This window comes from Halichoeres trimaculatus, unplaced genomic scaffold (assembly GCF_033239565.1).
Source record: "Halichoeres trimaculatus isolate MK-OKI-2021-1 unplaced genomic scaffold, fHalTri1.1 fHalTri1_scaffold_14, whole genome shotgun sequence".
Classification (NCBI taxonomy): Eukaryota; Metazoa; Chordata; class Actinopteri; order Labriformes; family Labridae; genus Halichoeres; species Halichoeres trimaculatus.
Window position 1 is genome coordinate 27,915,015 of NW_027437192.1, and position 6,000 is coordinate 27,921,014.

The following is a 6,000-nucleotide window of genomic DNA, read 5'->3' on the forward strand; positions in this document are numbered from 1 at the left end:
AGAAATCTCCAAATAATTTCAATTCTGTTGCGAGACATGCACTTGCTGAAGTAAGGGGTAGCTAAAATTTCATTTGTTGACCATTACATTCCAAGGTCAGGCCTACAAATGATACCAGTGAGAAAAAATAGCCCCAGGAAGGTTTTCATTTCTGGCACTGTTACTGGTTTCCATGCATTAATTCAGGCATGTGGTGAGGCATCAGTTTCAGCTTGAATACACTGATTTGCATACAGGTTGGTCTGGTCAACAATGTCCTGTACAAGTTCATCAGAAATGGACAACTCTACAAAATCAACTGGGTGCTCTGACTCAAGAGCAGCAGCTGCATTGACAGGCCCAGGGTTCAGAGACACTCACTATCAGGTCCAGGAACTGGATTTGGATGGTGGTCCAGAGCCCCTTCTTGCTGACTGCTGTTTTTGATGTGTAAATATTCATAAGAACAAATCTATCTATGTGTGTATTAATCTATCTATGCCAGGGATGTCCAACTCGTGACATGGAGGGCCAAGAGGCTGCAGGTTTTCTTTCCAACCAAGAACCCCACCAGCTGATTCCACTGATTACCTTACCTTCAAGCAGAGAGCAGGGGCTAATCAGTGGAATCAGCTGGTGGAGTTCTTGGTTGGAAAGAAAACCTGCAGCCTCTTGGCCCTCCATGGCACGAGTTGGACATCCCTGATCTATGCACTTATTTTGTATCTATTTTTTGTGTTTGTTTGTGGATAGATACATTTATGTATTTATCAGTCTACCCATGTATCCATATCTGTATGTGCTTATTTATACTGGAGCCAAATAGAACAATGTCTCACCACTGGCACCTCTGATATTTAAGAGCGAGTAACGAGATCTCCATCTTGAATCCCTCCACTCTGTGTCCAAAGAGTCATGATCTGAGCTTCCACTGTCTTCCAAATACCGCAGAGGTGCCCTTCTTGTCTCACGTCCTGGTTTATGTCTCCTCCTGGCATTGCCATGAACTTCTGTTTCCTTGGAGTCTCCAGAGCCTCCTCTTCTCTCTCTTTCCATGGACTCTCCACCGTCTCTCTCATCTTCGTGTCTGTCTTTTCCCACAGTCTCTCCCTGCCTCCACCTTCACTTTCTCCATCGTCAGCACTTGAATTGTCTTTGGACTCGGACACGATATAAACTTTTTGAGTCTGAATATACTCTTTTCTGGTCTCCTCTCAGGTGTGACGAGTTTATCGCAGATCTCTTGGGGCACTATGTCTCACTTCCTGAACTCTAAGGTTGTCAAGGACACATCATCTCCTGCTCCCCCTCTGACTTTGAGGTGCAGGCTCTCCTGATGAGCAGCTCTTATGGAGAGGTAGCCCAGCACCGAATGGTTGCCGCTGGTGAAACGGTGGCTTTGAAAGTCCTCAAAAACAAGGACTGCATCGATGAGGCAAAGCACGAGGTATGGTATAAATGATGTCTGTTGGAGTGTTGCTACATTACATTTGAAAACTGTGCTGGATTCATTACATCTCACTCTCTCTTGAGGGGGCTCCACTGTGAGAAGTTTAACATCGTCTCGTAGAGCGTCTCCTTTGACTTCTACAGTCAATTTTGTCTTGAGTTTGAGAAACTGGACATGGTGGTGGACACCACTTTGACTTGGTGATGAGAGACTTTTCAGTCCCTGCACTTGGTGAAGATCCGCCCCATTGAGCAGCAGGTTTATTCATGTTGTTTCAAAGTTAAAACACGCAGATTGAAGGGTCTAAATCACTGATGGATTAACGGTGAAATCTGTCTCTAAAATTAAACTATCACACTTTGTCTCAGTGTCTGTTTAACTTCAGTTGAAAGAAATATTTCTTCTCAAACTACAAGTGTTGATCAGGAAACTTAAATATACTCAAGGATTTACTCGTTTTTTTAAGGTCATTATCGTAAAGTTCAGATCTTCTGGGTCTCTGCAGTCATCACCCTCCACCTTTACTGTGCTTCATTATGGCTTCATCAATTTGCCTGTTTCAAACTTACTTTGGGAAAAAGCTGTTGATTGGTGCTCACAACATGTGAAAGTGATTTACAAACAAACATCAGTGTTTCCCACAGGATTTTAGGAGACTGTGGTGGGGGAGTCTCTGACCCTCGGCGGTTTTAATGTGTGTGTACGTTTTTAAGCGCGATGTATCGCCCTTATAGTAAGTGCAGTTTGGGACCATGGACATGAACATACGCTGATAAATAAGAACTTACAAAGGCATATCAGAAATATTTTAAATTTGATTCAGAAACAAAACCAAAAACTCATTCTCTCACAATATTTTGAACAATTTACTGAACAACATTTCAATAACAGGTTATTTACACTATTTCCATGATCTGTGATCCGTTATCAGGCTACTGAGACTGTAGCCTACCGTTATTCTCTCACCTGAGTTAACGAGGTGTGTGTTTGAAGCTGATGAGAGAAAAGAGAGCACGAGGATGTGAGTAGGTGAAAGGGAGGCAAAGTGGAAACCCTTTTTATTGTTTTAACATCTTAAAAAAATATTTTTGGGGATAAAGGGTCAGATTACGATTCTTCTTTTCTCTGCTCCCTTATCTGGATTTAGGAGTGTTGTGTTTTCATTCTGTTTTTTTTTCTACAGTGACTGCAGAAAACAGTCTAAATAAATAAAGATGCCTAAATTTGCTGAGGCCCACTTCATCACAAAATGTAATCAATGCAAGATCATTTTCTGACTGATATTTCCTGATATTGCTGTGTATCTGGCTTTGAGAGAAATTCAGCTTCTTCCATGCTCTCTCCATCTGCTGTGTTCACCATCTTACGATGACGTCACTACAAAAATCGCAGAGCGCACATGGCTACTTAATATGCACGTACTGATTTGCATTGACCATATATGGTAAAGTCCGGGCGTGCTGAAGGCGGGAAAGGAGGCGTGCTCACCACATTCACGCTTTTCTCGGCGCGGTATGATTTATCACGGAGAATAGCTGCAGCCGTGTGTACGCAGAGTTTGATAGATCTGAAAAGAGTGTTGGTCATATGCACGTTTTGCCTTTTCGTCGTAAGTGAAACTTAAGAGGACTTTTACACGCTGTAATAAATGTAGGCCCCAGGAGAGGAGAATATGAAATAATAAGCCGCGTCAGCTCGTTGGTATTGTACAGGTAATTGTACTGTGTGCCTGCACTGACTCTGAATGCGCGGTGATAATGAAACTCTGGAACCGAGACGTGCGCGGTGCAGCCGCTCCTCTGCCCATGAAGGGGGGCAGACAGCGCAGTGAGATACTGTGTCCACGGCCGCAGTTAGCATGGCCGCTAATGCCCCAAAAAGAAGTTACACTAACCTCAGAGTCAGACGACCCGCTCTAACATTGCTGGAATCTGGTTCGCGCCAAACCTAACAGGTAAAGAGCGACGTCTATGAGTGTGACCAGTGCGCGCGCACTCTTGTTCTCGCTTGTGTACCTGCGGTAGGAAAGTACAGCTGTGTAATGGTCTGACAGAGTGACGGAGCGTATTTTTGTCTCCATATGAGACTGTGGCAGGGTCAAATGAGACTGTGGCGGGCCGCCACAGTCTCATTAATTAATGGGAAACACTGAAACATTAGTTTGTTATACTGGCTCTTTGTTTCTGAAATGTGTGACAGTAAGAGTGTGCTTTTTTGGTTTGTTTGTATAAATGAAATCTGCAGAAAAAGTGTTTTTTTTTTTCTATCATTTATGGTTTCAGTTAGCAAGTGCTCTGGAGTTCTTGGGGAGTGCAGGGATTGTTCACAAAGACCTGAAGCCAGACAACATCATGATGGTGGACCATGTGTGACAGCCATTAAAGGTCAAGGTCGTTGACTTTGGCACGGCAACTTACAAGCCCACTTCATGCACTGATCAGACTCTCCAGACCCTGTGGTTCGGGTAAGTGACCAAAAACACTCCCGTAGATCTGGAACAGCTCCAAAAAACAGGATGTGAAATCACTGTAATTCAGCACACTGAAAGCTGGAGTTTCATTCAGGCTTCAGTCGGACTCATACGGTGTATACTTTGGAAACACTCACCTCAGCGTAGATCGTTACAGGAGATTTGAGGTCAGCTTAATGTTTTTAGTCCTGTGATGATGTTTCAGTACTTTCAGCCTGACATACTGTTTGTCTATGTCAGCTGCAGCTCTTACTCTTTGTTTTGTGCCTTGTCTGTCTTAGTGCAGTTTACTCAGTATTGTTTTATAACTTTGATATATTAACAGAGACCTGCTTATTAAAAAAAATAAAATAAATAATTGTAGAAATGAAACAAAAATAAGCTAGGAGCTCCTATCATTGAGGCCACAGACGTTTGGTCTCTGGGATGCACTGCTGCTGAACTGCTGACGGGCAAAGCTTTGTTTCTTGGCTGTGACAGGTATAAGGTAAGTAATATGACCAAATACATTTGACCTGAAACAAACCAAAGCAGTTTGGTCTTATGCAGATTAAATCCAACACTGAGCAACAGTAACCACAGATTAACACCAAATCACCACATTGGATGGAATCACTTAATAATAAGAAATGTTTACATCTCACCTCTTCAAAGAAGATCAGGACTCAGCCTTTCTTATGATGAAATAAAGAGGTGTAATGCTTTGTTGTACTGTGTCCACAGATAATAATAATAATAAATTTTATTTGTAGAGCACTTTTCATCAAAGCGATCTCAAAGTGCGACAATAAAACAAGGTTAAAACAGCAAGATTACAAAGAGGTTAAATGCCTTCAGTGAAAGCTTTTTTAAAAAGAAAGGTTTTTAGGCCCTTCTTAAAAGAGTCTGTTGTTTGTGGAGCCCTCAGGTGTTCAGGGAGGGCATTCCACAAGTGAGGAGCGGCTGAGCTAAATGCCCGATCACCCATTGTACACAGTTTAGTCCTGGGGGGCAGAAGGAGGTAGTTGTTACCAGAGTGGAGGCGTGATGAGGTTTGTGATTTGAGAAGTTCTTTTAGGTATGGGGGGGCGTTTCCATGGATGCAGTGGTGGGTTAGGAGGGAGAGTTTGTATTAAATCCTGAATGAGACCGGAAGCCAGTGGAGAGAGTGAAGGATGGGTGTTATGTGGTCATACTTCCGCACCCTCATCAGGATCCTAGCGGCGCTGTTTTGGATGTACTGGAGTTTTTGTAGGCCCTTGCTAGGAGTCCCGATGAGGAGTGCGTTGCAGTAGTCAAGCCTTGAGGAGACAAAGGCGTGGACCAGTTTTTCAGCATCTGTAAGACTGAGTAGTGGACGGAGTTTTGCAATGTTTCTGAGGAAGTGAAAGGAGGTCTTATGGATGTGTTTTATGTGAGTGTGGAAGGTAAGGTGGTTGTCGAACCTTACACCCAGATTAGATGTATCGTCTCTGCAGCTGGACAGCCTCTGGATCACCTGCTGAGAGCTGGGCTCTACTCCAACAAGTTTTTCTCTGTGTCGCACACAGAGAAGGGACAACCCAACTGGAGGTTCCAGGCATGTATCTCTTCATTTTTCTGAAGTGATCTGAATTTGTCTTTCTTAATGTTGGTGTCAACAACTTTTATTGGTTGTTTTCTCTTTTTAGGAGCCAGAACAAAGTCACTCTGTCCACAGCCTGAGTGATCTGATGGAGGTAGAATGTCTCTTTAGGAAATGATCTTTGCTAACTGAAACATGAAGACTTTACAAACGTAGTTTCAAATAAGAGGCTCAAGATTTTTATTCTGTTTTGTTTTTCATTCAGATCTAGATAAAGACGTCCAGTGCTTCCTCGGATAAAGATGTCAGGGCTGCTGAGTGTGATCTGGCAGCATCCAGCCCCGCATTCCCGTAAGGTCGCAGCCGTTAGTACTTGTTTAGTCCAGCTGCTGACAGAGAAGCTGAAGGCAGATGCTGCAGACAGAATGACGGCCAGCCAAATCCTGAAGCATCCGTTCATCTCCATGTCCAGCACGGCCAACACTGAGGATGACAGTGTGACTGAGGAGGATCTTGGTGATGGTGGTGATGTGGACCAGGAAACTGTGATCCACGCCA